The sequence below is a fragment of the Centrocercus urophasianus genome, unplaced genomic scaffold, assembly GCF_019232065.1.
Source record: "Centrocercus urophasianus isolate 14NV4802_14NV808 unplaced genomic scaffold, USGS_Curo_1.0 seq_2, whole genome shotgun sequence".
Taxonomy (NCBI): Eukaryota; Metazoa; Chordata; class Aves; order Galliformes; family Phasianidae; genus Centrocercus; species Centrocercus urophasianus.
The window spans coordinates 15,344,457-15,357,827 of NW_024884755.1; positions in this window are offsets into that span (position 1 = coordinate 15,344,457).

Sequence of the window (13,371 nt, forward strand, 5' to 3'; positions counted from 1 at the left end):
CAGAATGGCCGCAATCCCCCAGCAGCCCCACAGGGTTTGTGGGGCAGCAGCTCCTCCCCAGCGCAAAGCTCGCAGCCGTGGCATCCACCACTTTTTTTTTCCATGCCATTTCCTTCAGACCAAGCAGCTTATGAAAGCTGCTTATGAAACGACTCCTCCTGCCCCGGGGCTGAGGTGAGCTCAGAAGACCCCTTCCAGCTCTTTTGTCTCCAGCCCAGCATCTCTCGCTAGGGTTGACAGCCAACATGATGTAAAAGGCGATTTCCTCACCCTGCTGGTGGGAAAACACTGGGAGGAACAGAGGGGGATGACTATGGCTTAAAAAATGTCAATTGTGCTCAGCAAGCTTTCTTTTTTTTTAAGGTTTTGGTTTTTTTTTTTTTACCTTTTTCCCCAAGAAGAAGGAGCCATGCTGCCCTGTAGGAATAATAGGGTTTTTCCAGATGCACCAAACCTTCTACTTGCCGGAAAAGGGGTATGGGAGCAACACAAACACCCCTGCAATTCGTTTTGCAAGCAACAACCAAACCTACAGCTCAGGATTTAGGCTGCTGGCTGAGAGCCCTTTGGAGCTTTGTAGGTTGAAGAACAGCTCAACTCTTGGAAGAAAAAAGGAGGGGGGGAGGAATAGAGTTATCAGCTGTTGAGTGCTAGCTGGATGTGAGCACTGCTGTCCCGCGCCGGATGGCCGCGGAGCCGTGCGGATGTTGGCCCCGCACACTGTGGTTATGGCTCTGGCTGGAAGCCCTTCTGAGAAACCCATTGCTGTGATTTACAGCTCTTCCGATGTGCACGAATCCGCTCCTCTCCCACTGACCGACCCATAGGGGGACATCTGCCATACGTCAGTGTCAGAGGGATGGACGGATGGATGGATGGATGAATGGATGGGGGGAGAGGTGTGCGTGCCCAGGGGGAGATGGCACTAGCTGGGAGCGTGGGCCCCATCCCACGCAGGGCTCAGCGCCCATCACTGCTTTTTTTCTTGTTAAGTGCTGGTTATTGAGGCAGAGGTGCCACGTGCCATGCTGAGGGCAGCAGTGGGGGTCTGGGCGCTGTGGAAATGCCCCATGCAATCAGGGCTGTGGCTTAGCGCTGTGCCCTGCACCCAGCCTGGCCCTGCACACCTGGGGTAGGGCTAAGGATGAGGGTAGTCCCAGGGACTGGGTCAACTTGCACCCAGCTCACCACTTGTAGGATGCAGGGAGGAGCATCTCTATCCTCACCAGGGGGCTTATGCCCTAACAGCATTATTCCAGGCGATGTGCTATTTTCCTGCAGCACCACTCCATCCAGGTGCAGAGCAAAATGGCATTTACTGACCTAGTGGGAGGGAGCAGGTGTCTATTGCTCCTACTCCAGCATCTCTCCTGCTCTGCACCCCTGTTGCTCATCCTACACAGCAGCAGTTTGGAGGACAGTGGCTGTCAGCGGTATTCCCCTGTGCTGTGCTCCTCATTCTCTATGGCTCTTTGGTGGTTTGAATATATTTCTGCACTCTCAAAGCAAAGCAGCACCGTAGGAAAGAGCCCGCAGTTGCAGTTTTGGGGTGGGGGGCTGTGGGTCAGGGGACGCAGCCCCACTGCTGTGAGCCACAGCTGCTGCCAACTTTTTGCTTTGTGAGCCTGATTTCATAGGAAGCAGAGATTGCCCAACGCTGCTGGAGCAAGCGGGGTGATTGGCAGACACCGTGCAGCATGGTGTTCATTAATCACCTCCGAGCCCACGGGAATCACAAAGGCAAATCCCATCCCAGATGCAGAGGAGGGGTGGGCAGTGTTGTGCTCTGCAGGTACCCCGTGAGGCCAGCTCCTATGCAACCCCCCCGAGCAGTGCTCAGCACCGGCCCCCGGCCGCAGGTTGGGTGCAAGGCTCTCCAAACAAAGACCATATGGTTACAGTAATCCAAGCGCTTCGTACGCCGTAAAATGACTAACTGTGAGAAGCCAGGAAGGCTCCCAGGGGCCCCACAGCCAGCCCCGCCGTGGCCTTGGAACAGTAACCGGCTGTGTTCTCCCCAGCCAACCCGTCCTTCCCAGCAGCCTCACCATTAAACACGCGTGCTGCAGCCTGAAGAAAGCGCTAAGTCCGATTTAGGGGAGGGGGGATGGGGAAGCATGCACTCTCCCCCCCCCCTCCCAAGCAAAGAGTGGAGAGCAAAGCCCCTGCCCGGCCCCCCGCTGCCTCGATTTATGAATGAGCGCACGCTTCGCCTTGGCACCGCCGGTTTCCTCGATGCACGCGGGCAAGAAGGGGGGAAATCCTGGAATTATGAGGCTCCAGCACCAATTAGGGCTGTTTACATTGACGTAAAGTCTGGGTGAAGTCCCCACCCCTGCACTGAGCGTATTTATGGCCTTACTGCTGCTGACACTGACAAATGCAGGAGGGAAAGTCCCGGAGCGCTCCGATCCAGCGCGGCACTGTGTGGGGGTATTCAAAGCGGCTCAGCACCGGGACTGCCAGCACCAATGGAAACCCAACCAGGCTAACCCTAACCCGCTTTCACCCCAGCCATAAAGCACCCCAAACCCCAAGCCACCCCATTGCGTTATACCTCAAGGGCGGAGGGAACAAGGGTTATATCTCTCCTGCGGGGAGGAGATGTTCTGCCAAAGGAAGCACAGGAAAATGCTCCAGAATTTTGAAAGCACCCACTTTAGGATAATCCATCCCCCTCCTCTCCAATTTAGGGACCTCAGAATGCTGTTGTCAGTGGGGTGATGGCGCTCAGTTGGGCTCAGTGCCTCTCCAAAGCACAGAGGGCTCCTTTGGGGTGCTCAGCCTCTCTTCACCTCGCCACTCACTGCTGCAGGGCACCCTGCTGGGTTACGGGCTCCAGCAGCACACACAGCCCACAGAACAGACATAGCAGCTGTACTGCCAAAAAATCCCCAGAAAAGCTCTTTTTTTTTTTTTTTTTTCCCCTCCTCCATAAAGGGAAATACCTGAATCTGCTCCCTGCCACCCACACTGCAGCCTGTGCTTGAATTCAAGGAGAATCTCCAAACTCAGGCTAAGGCATCCCTACATTGAGAACGAGATGTGGGCATAAAGTGGATGCAAACAGGGGGTTCCTGGGGTGGGGACAAACCACAGCGTGGGGCTGGGATGCTGCTAGATGCATCCAGTGCTGCAGTTGGCTGCAAGGAGAGGGAGCAGCATGAAGCAAGGGAAAAGGGGACAGACCCCCAGGTTGTGTGACCCTGGGGCCATAACATATTAAGAAAGAGGGATTATGGTTCAGATTCCCAGGCAGCAAAGGAATGGAAAGCAAAGCTTTTCCCTTCTGTCCCCCGCAGTAACCTGGGGAAACTCCTTGCTACTGCATAGCAGCAAATGGGACTAGAAGGACAGAGTAATTGCTTTTGCAGCAAATAAATGTCTGTCAGGCAGTTGGAAAGCCTCTGGAAAAGAGCAGTTTGCTCCATGCAGGAAGGACTGCAGAGGTGCAGGGCAGAGGCTGCAGCCCGTGGGCTCCATGCAATGCGTGCAGCGGGTGGCGGTGGCTGCAATGCCCCAGGCAGCAGCGCCCTGTGCAGTGCTGAGCTCTGTTCTTAACGGGTGACAGAGTGGAAATTAGTTGATGTCGGCTGCAAAGCGCCGTGCTTCCCAGCTGCTGGATGCGCTCACTTTTGCTGAGGCAACTGCAGCCCACGCGCTGCTCCCCGACGCCTGCACCTTGCTGGAAGCCACGGCATGAGGAGGGGGAAGAACAGGAGCCGTGCTGCCCCGCGGTGAACCAAAAAGCAGAACTTTCTGAAGCTCAGCTTACAAATGGAAAATCCCCTTTCCTCTTCCCAACGTTATTTTTACCTGGGGTCCCAGCTCGGGGCTGATGCTGCTATTGCAAAGGGTGAAGTTGAAAAAGCAGCAAGCAGAGCCCCCTGCATCCCCACAGCCGTGGTTCATCCGTGGGGGTACCTCAGGGTTGTGCTCATGGCTCCGACCTCCGCCACCAGGCAAAGCTCTGCAGCGGGGACGGAGGGACACCGAGGAGCAAGGGGATGGGATTTTGGGAGGCTGTGGCGTTGACATCTGCCTGCCAGGGCCCTGAGCTGGAGCGCTGGTTATTCCCAGAACAATAAAGCCATGGGGGAAAAGAAAAAAAAAAAACCTTTTGTTTTGCAGGCAAGCGGCTGGAAGAGTTCCTGTGCAGGCGATTATATTGGCGCTGCTGCGGCTTTGCTGTAACGCTAATTATGCAGCAGTGGGGGAGGGCTCAGCCTCTGCTTCACTTCTTTCTTCCCCCCCATGCCATTCAAAATAAAGAAGCAAAGCTCAGCGGAGGGGCAGGGAAGCAGGCAACGAGGCAAACAGCTTGCTTGCAGCCCATGTGCTGCTTCACCTCGAGGTCCAACCCATGCTTTCGTGCAATTCTGCATCCACCTGCAGCCCCACGTCTGTGCTGCACTCCCTATACTCCATCCTGGATCTGGCCCACATTGTAATGAGCTGTACATCGCCCTGCCCTCCTGCACAGTGATGCTTCGCCCCCCTCCCCCCCTTTCACATGTACTCAATAAAACCCATCCCTGCTGCCCAGCATCCCTCCAGCAGCATCTGGCAGTGCCGACCCCACCGCCGCAGGGCTCAGCACCGTGGAGGTGTTCTGCTGTTCTGCCATTGCCGAATTCTACCTGCACCCCACAGCCACCGCTGTGCCTTTGTGCTCCCCTGGACAAAAGGAGGATTTCTGCTTCTGAAAGGCCCCGCAAAGTTTGGTTGCAGAAGGGATCAGCTGGCTCCCAGCTGGTTCCCGGCTTCCAAGGGTAGAGCTGCAGTGCTGACGAGCTGGGTTTTGCTCTGCAGTGAAGCAAAAGCAGCACGTACTTGCTCATTTCTCCTGCAAAATCCACACTACAAGGCAAAGCCAGACCTCACCATGGTGCATCCACGGGAGGCACTGGGGAGGACAAGCAGCATCTCAGGAGTGCATGCCCCCATCCCCACCTCTGACACAGCCCTAAAGCAGAACCCGGTGCCACGCTCTATGACAGAGCCACAGCAGGAGAGCAATTGGAGAAAGCAGCAGCACAGGCCCAGTTTGGGAGCAAAAAAAAAAACCCACAGATCCTTCAGCTGTGCGTAGACCCCACAGCAACAGCCAGCCATGAGCAGCTCAGAGCTGGGTGCCCACAGCTCAGTCCTGGGATGGAGATCGCAGTCGCTTGTGGAAAAACAATCTCTGGTCAAGCTGTGCTGCCAGCCCCACACAGGGACTCCTTGTTTTGCTGGGCTGGGAGGTAAAGCACCGCCTGTGCCTGCAGACACCGCGCATCGCTCGGCTCAGGCTGCTCCCTCCTCCCCCAGTCCATGTGTGCTGGATCTGGGCAGACTCCAGCCCAGAGTCAGGATGCGCACAGCTCACACCGAGCATCGCCAGGGCAGCACTGGGGCCATCCATCCTCCGATCCATGCTGGCACTCCTCAGGGGGTGAAGGGTGAAAGCAATTTGTGCCATCCCCACAGCTCCTTCCCGCAGCCTCATCCCACTGCCTCCCACTGACATCCCCAGCACGCAGCAGATGGCTGCAGGAGCGGCACAGACGGCTCCATCTCAGATCCACCCTCCGGAGGCATTTCGCCCCTGCGCAGGGACGCATCCCCCTCCATCACCAGCACTGAGGGGACCGAGGGCCACCACCATGTTTTGTTGGCATTTTTTTCCCCCCATCTATGGGGATTTTCAAAGCTCTTTTCCTCTCCCTTTGCCCCGCGCTCCTCTTTTATGATCCGGGCTGGATTAGTGAATGAGCCATTGTAACAGGGCCAGGGAGAGAGAAGGGAGCAGATGGGAGCACTTTCGCCCGGGCTCTGAGCGATGCAGCCAGGTGTTCCAGGAGCCTGGGCTGAAGGTTACCCAGATCCAAGAAACACAGCATGCACAGGGCTTCACAGAGAGGCAGGCTGCCCTTACAGCCCCCTGACCCTCAGCACTAAGGGTCCTTGCTGTCAGCAGAGCCTCCATGAGATTGGCTTCCATTCTCTGCCATAAGCTCCTTGCAGCAGCACCCCTTTCTGCTTTCCAGGGCAGGAGCTGCCCAGACCGACCTCCCCAGGCAGCCATTCAGTTCTGCTCTGAAGCAACCCCAAGCCCAAATACGGCATCATTTTGGCCCCTGTTCTTCTCCTCCCACGCCTCCAAGCCCGCCTGCACGTCACACCCCATCCCATCCCAACCCTGGAGCACTGAATACAGCAGGGAACTAGGGCTGCACCCCATGGCCATATACTGCAGCTGCATGGGGAGGTATAGGCATGCCCCCCCCCCCCCCAGCCCTCCTGCGCCTTGCAGCCTCCCCATTTTGGCACTGGGGTGGCTGGCATGCTCCCCCAAAGGCTGCCCACACATTCCAGAAGCTTTCCCTTTTGGAGTCGCAGTGGCTGGAGAATCCCAGCTATTCCAGCATCTTTATCTTCTTTTGGCTACCATTATTCTGGCCACGTCATAAATCCAGCACCGCTTCACTTTCAACCTCTTCCAAGCTGCACTTTTTAACCTCCCTCCTCGAGCAGGATGGGGATCTGCTCCTTGCCCCCCTGAACTGAGAGGTGCCAACAAAGACTCCTTGCAAGTACAGCTTGTCACCACTGATGGATGACATGGAGCCAGCTCTGAGGCTGTGCCAGCCAGGTGGCCAAGCTGTGCACAATACAGGGACAACCCGATGATCACGCTGCTGGAGGGGAAAGCCAGCCTGGCTTGAGGAAGGAGTGATGCTCATAGGGATGTGGGTGTCACTCATGAGGACGTGGGTACCACAGAGAGGGATGCCACGTGCTGTGCCAGAGACTGCTGGTGGCTGTGGAGTGACACACGCAGCGCTGAGCTGGGAGAATTAATTCTCTCCATCCTGTGTGGCTTCCTCCATAAGGTATCAGCGCTGCTCTTGATTAGAGGAAAGCTTCCCATATTACAGGCTTTTGGCTCCGGGGAGGAACGAGCTGGCCAATTGCAATTATTAAGACATTTAAAGTGCATTTAACCCAGGAGCCCTTATTTTCCCCTTTCAGTGTAACCACTAATTCCTCCTAAACGGTCTGCTCTGTGCTCCCAACCAGACAAAGGCTTTAATGTTTGCCTGAAGAGCCCCACGGCACAGGCACCGTGAGGAGAAAAACACCAAGCTGGTGCAGCCCCTATAGGGAAATCCAGCAGGGCCAAGTGCCTGGGGAGTATGTGCTGCCATGTGGGACACGCAGGCCACCATGCCCCAACAGCACAGGGCCACCTTGACTGCATCACATCAGGGTGGCTGTGTGCTGGCAGTGCCCACGGAGCTCATCCTGCTGCCATCCCACAGCTGGGGACAGCCTGCAGCCCTCCTATCAGCAGCACAGACCCACGCTGGCCAACCAGCATCATGCGCTCTCTCAGGGCCAGGTCTTTCTTTCCCTTGTTGCTCCTGGATCCGCTCCGACCAAATCCACCGATGGAGCTGAACTGAGGGCTGGAAGTGATGGATTCGTACCAGGGATGAACCTGCAGCTTTCAGCTGTAACAGCACCAGAGCTTCCCACGTTCCAAACAGCCGGGAGGCCTCGGCACACGGTCCCCCATCCAAAGCAAATCCCTGCAGGGCTCTCCATCCTGTGCTGGGCATACCCCATAGGGGTGGCTCGAGCCAAGCATCGCTCCCTCTGTGCCCAAAGTGGGATTTACCAGCTCCAAAGGGCCGCGGGTCCCCAGCTGCTCACACGCAGCTCTTCACACTTCATTCTTCCCATGGAGAGGGGCTGGCTGAGGAAAGCTCCGGGCTCCGAACCCAGCTGAAGCTCAGCCCGATGGGTAAAACAGATGCTGCAGCAGATGCAAAAGTCATCGGCTCCTCCCGGGCTGGGGAGAGAGCGGCCAAAAAAGCAGAGGGATGGGCAAAGGGAAAGCAGATTTTTGGCGCTGGGGAAGCAGGAGGCGGCCGCGCCGTGGTGTGAGCCCAAGCTGGGCTGTGCCGGCTCCAGCCCCGCTCCCTGGGGTTTGGTTCCCAAACAACAACAAATTGGTTGCAGATTCCGGGCCGGGTGGGGAAATAAAAAGAAAATCAAACCGAAAGCCTTTGACTGCAGAGATTAAAGGGGATCAGAGGCCAAGCACACAGTCGGCACCCAGCTCCTACTGCTCACATGATGGAGGCTGCCTTGTGCTGGGGCTGTAATTAAACAGCTGTGTTTGCTTTAAAGGACCATGCAGGGCTTGCTCAAACCCCATTTCTGTAGAACATCACTTGATTTCAAGCAAATATTTTTGATATATATTGCCTTGGATTTGGGACCAGGGGAAAAATAACACAGGAGGGTGGAAAAAACAGAGATTTCTTGAAGCACGGGGCCACAAAGGTTGGAAAAACCTCTATGGTCATCAAGTCTGACCATTAGCCCACCACCACCATGCCTACCTGGCACAGCTCAGCTGTAGGGATGCACAATGGGGGTGATGTTGCTCTGCCGTGGCTGTTTAGCAGCCAGCAAGCACAGGGTTAAGCCCCAGCCAGCCCCTCTATCAAGGGCTGAGCGCATTTAGTGGTTTAATATTAACCGAAGCGTGACAGCAGGGCTGCACCCCACTGCTGTGCCTTCAGCAGGAGGGCTGAGGGCTCTGAATCCCTATAGAAAACCCAATGCCACTCCAACTCTGAGACGCAACAGCAGAATTGTCAGCACCCCCAGCACCAGGCACACACACACACACACGTGTGCAAGGCAATGAGAAGCACAGCCCTGCTCAGCACACAGTCAATACCTCATTTGAGGTTTCGCCTTTCAACCATTTCCCATTCATTTCAGAAAATGGATCGGGCTCCCACTGCTGCAGGAAGATCGAAGGGACTCCCCTCCCCCCAGCCAGGAGTGGGGGGCAGCAGCATCCAGCCTCCCCCCTGCACTGTGGTAGCATTAATGGGAAGTCAATGCAGCTGCTAACGACCATACTAGTGCTGACCTTCAAGCAGGGCCAAGCAATGAATTGTACCATTAGGAACAACCTGCTAGGGGGTGTAGGATGGTACTCACCTGAAAGCACAGCTCTGGAATAGCATCACCACAGTGCCAGGAGCAAAACCAGCACAGAGACAAGGTAGGGAGCAGCTCTCCCTGCTATATAGCTTGCCTGGGAGCCTGCTGCCCATCTACTGATGATGCAGTGATGCCCACCTTGGAGCCTCTTGATGAGGTAATGATGCCCACCTGGGGTCCTACTGATCCTACTGATGGGTTAACGATGCCCACTGTTAAGATTTCATTGATCTTACTGATGGAGTAGCAATGCCCAGCTTGGAACCTACCCATGGGGTAATGATGCCCACTTTAGATCCTATTGATCCTAATGAAGCCCACCCTGAGTCTTACTGATCATAGAATCAGAATCACTAAGTTTGGGAAAGACCAGCCAAGCCCAACCATCCACCTGTCACCAATATTTCCCACTAAACCACATCCCTTAATACAACACCGTTGTGTTCTGGTGGGGTGACCATGTTCACTTGGAATCTCCTTGATCCTACTGGTTCAGGGTAACGATGCCCACCTTGGGCCCTATTGTGATGGGATATCAGTGCCCACCTTGGATCCCACTCATGGGGTAATGATGCCCTCCCTGGGTCTTATTGATCCTATTGATGGGGTAGCAATGCTCACCTTGGATCCTATTGATCCTACTGGTGGGGGTAAGTGTGTCCACTTTGAATCCTATCGATCCTGTTGGTGGCATGATGATGCCTACCTTTCATCCTACCGATGGGGCAACCATGCCCACCTTGAATCCTGTTGATTCTTTCGATGGGGTAATGATGCCCACCTTGAATCCTTCACCTGGGATGCTATGGACGGGGTTACCATGCTGGGTCAAGCACACAGCCCCCCTGCTTTGTGCAAAGGACGATGAGAACCCCCTTCCCGTGGGAAGGACCCACGAGAGCCCCTCGTCTCTCTGCTCTCCCCTCGCGTTGAGGACAGCCGGTTGCAGAGGTCACTGTTGCCCTCTGGTGGCTCAGGGACACGGGGACGGCGGTGACAAGGAGCTGGTGGGGATCCCACTGGGCACCCAGTGAGCAGGAGAGGAGGGGAGCACAGAGGGTGGGAAATAGGGAGGGGAGAAATGAGCAGAAAATGTAGAACGAATTAAACAAGCTTCCCGCTCTGCCCCCCCACCCCAGCAGGTTCCTCCCCCATCCATCCTCAGCTCCCACCTCTGTCTTTTCCCTCTCGCACACAGAGGCTGTGAACCAAAAGGCAAAGGCTGCGGCTTCCTGCATCCAAAGCTGTCACTGCAGCTGTAGCACTGGGAGCCATCCCTCCATCTTCCAATTTGCCCATCTCAGCCAGAAACAAATAACCTGCAGGCTGCAATTTCAGGCTGCTGGCTGTGCAACGGCCTGTAAGCTTCTAAAGTGGAGCGGGAAACATTGGGGAGGAGAGAACCCTCCCCAGAAGAGGGGTTTTGGGGTTCTGTTTGTGTGCTGGTGGCATCAGCTCTGAGGTACTGGGGGAGGCACAGTGGCTTCCTGCACCCAGCTCCTATCATGCTTGCACAACCCTGTCAATAAGCATTACAAGAAAGCATTCAGCTCACTAGGGAAGGCAAAAATCTGTAGGGTTAAGATAAAGACATGATGACAGAGCGAGGCAGGGTGTTATCTTGGGCACAGTGGAAGGAAACGAGAGCTGTGAGGGAGGGAGGGCTGCTTTCCCCTGGAAAACATCAGTCTGCCAGCTTGAAGGTCAGCAGAGGTCTGCAGCAAATCAGCTTTTAATTGGAAATGAGCGCAGTAATCACTCCTGCCATCCCCATCCCCATTGCCTATGGCAGCAGGCAATTCCCAGCCCAGTCTTGGACACTGCAGTGCGAGCACACTCCATCACCCCTCCCCATTTCTCCACCCCCTAAGACAAGCAGAAGCTCACAGAGGTCCCTCGGCCACCTCTGATGGCTGAACCCGACCCTCGCAGCCCTGCGGGGAGTTAGCCAAAGTGCAGGAGAGCAGGCAAAGAGCGAGGTAAGAGCGGTCGAGACCACAACCCCCTAACAAGGTCCTGAGCAAATCCATCCCAGATGTGAGGCCTTCCCATCAGGAAGCAATAAACACACAGTTGCAATAAAGAGAGCTGCAAGTGCTCCGTGGGGTTGCGCCGCGGTAGTGCCTGTGTGCTTGGGGGGGGGGCTGTGCTCCTGCTGCCCATAAATGCCCTGTTTGTGCCATGCACCCCTGCGTCCTTTGAGCTTGGAGGTTGGATCTTGCCTGAGACGGTGACCCTTCTCAGCTTCTCAGTGCCGTTTGGGGTAGGAAGGGGGGGAAATCACAGCCTCTCACGCGCTGCATCTTGAGATACATGCTACACAGACCTGTCCACACCCCAACCAGTGCTGCTTTCCCATCTGCACCCGGTCCTGTGGCACAGCACCAGGAGCTTCTCACTCGCCCCACTGACTGCTCCCAGCATGAGAAGATGGAGAACATCCATGCAGGAGAGCCCTCAGCCGGGCTCAGCCCCGTGGGGCAAATGGGGGCAGACTCCTTCCTTCCTGAGCCTGGAGGTCTTTGCGCCCCCCCCTCCCCCAGCAGCTCCTCCCGACGCCGAGTCGTGCCTCAGTAGGCTGTGCTCCCCCCAGGCAGCCTTTTGCAAGCTGGTGCTTTGTAATCCGGCGATGCACAAACCGGGCAGCTCTCCAGCCCTCCGAGCTGTTTTGCATTTAGGCTTTGCTGGCTTTTAGCTACCGCATCCAGGGCAGCGGCAGGAGCCGTGCTCCCCATCCCCAGTGGCTCTGCCCCTGCTGCATCACCCCCAAGCCTTGCGGGTTGCTCAGCATCCCTGCAGCACCAAGGATGCCGTGACCCATAGCAGCTCTGCTCCTCCAGCCCACGGCCCATTGCATCCCCGAGGTCCTGGAGGAAAACCCCACTCCTACCCATATTGCCTGGCTGATGACCGTGGTGGGGCTGCTCCCATCGCTCCATCTCACCCCTGTGGGGCAGAGGACAGTGCATCGGTGGGAGCCTCAACAATGCCACATGTCTGTTGATGCCTTTGGGATGGATGCTGACGGTGAGTGTCCCCATCCCAGCACCGCCTGGATCTCTCCACAAGAATCAGAGCCCGGTGCTTTCACCCCCCCCCTCCTTCTCCCCTTACAGGCTGTTTTTCTCCCCCTCTCCTCCTTCCATCAAGCAGCAAATATGCTTTCAGAGCAATAAGACGGCTGTTCAGCCTTTGGAACAAATGTTCTCTGCCAGGCTTCAAGCACAGGGGCGGAGGGGGGACTCACACTGATTTAATGACAGTGATTTAAGCAATTTGATCCATTTTTATGGCGCATTTACAGTTAAGGAAAAAGGAAGGTGGGGGAGGGAAGAAAGAGGAGAGAGAGAGAAAGGCAGGAGTGGAACAGTGGCAGGAAGGTTGGGGAATTGCACCCCAGCAGGCGCGTGTGTGGGGAGCGAGGCTGCAAGCTGTTCCCAGCCCACTCTGCCAATGCAGCCCTACCAGCTCCCATACTGTGCTCCCAGCTCCTGGGCTGCAGCTGGACCAGAGCATCCCTGGGATGGGGCACGAGCATCCCCATCCCCTGCCATGGGTGTAATGGGGAGGGGGGACGGGACGGGGACGCAACCCAGCTTGTAGGGGAAAGAGCTTTGCGGGGGTCCTGGTGTAACCATCTGCGGTCTGTAGTTTTACAGTGGGGTAATTGCTACGTAATGCAAAGGATTAGAGATTAACCCCACTTCAGCTCTTGTCAGTGTCAGGGAACACATTGCAGACACGTTGCTGGGGCTGGGTAATGGTGTGAGTGAGGCTTGCTGTGTGCCATAGGGCGCAGGTTGTGCGTCGCCAGCACGTCCCCAGAGGGTCTGTTGGGAGGGATGGAGCAGCAGCGGGCGGCACTGGGGGCTCTGGGGGCTCAGGACACAATAGCACAGGGTTGGGGGTTTTGTGTTCTTCAAGTGCCTTTAAATTAAAAAAATAGAAAGGGGATGGGAGGGAACTGGGGAAAGAAAAGAAAAAGAAAAAAATAAAATAAAATAAATAATCCCAAACAGCAAACAAAATAAATCTTCCTTACCCACGCCAAAACAGAGAGAAAATAGCCAGGGACGCTGGAAGGGAAGCTGTTGATTACAGACGCGGGATGCGCTGCCAATTTCAGCAGTTGGACAATTTTCCTTTTTCAGCCCATAAATAGACACCCCCTGCTCCAGGGTGGGCCAATTCTCGTGGCTTGGCGGCTGCTGTGGAAAATTGTCCCTGGAGAGAGGGGGGAGAGGGGGGACAGCAGCAAAGCCCCCAGCCCTGACCCTCCTGTAGCTCCTGCAAAGCGACGGGGCAGAGATCAGAGCCCCAGAATGGCTGGGCAGAGCCCCCACGTCCCCCTGGGGATGT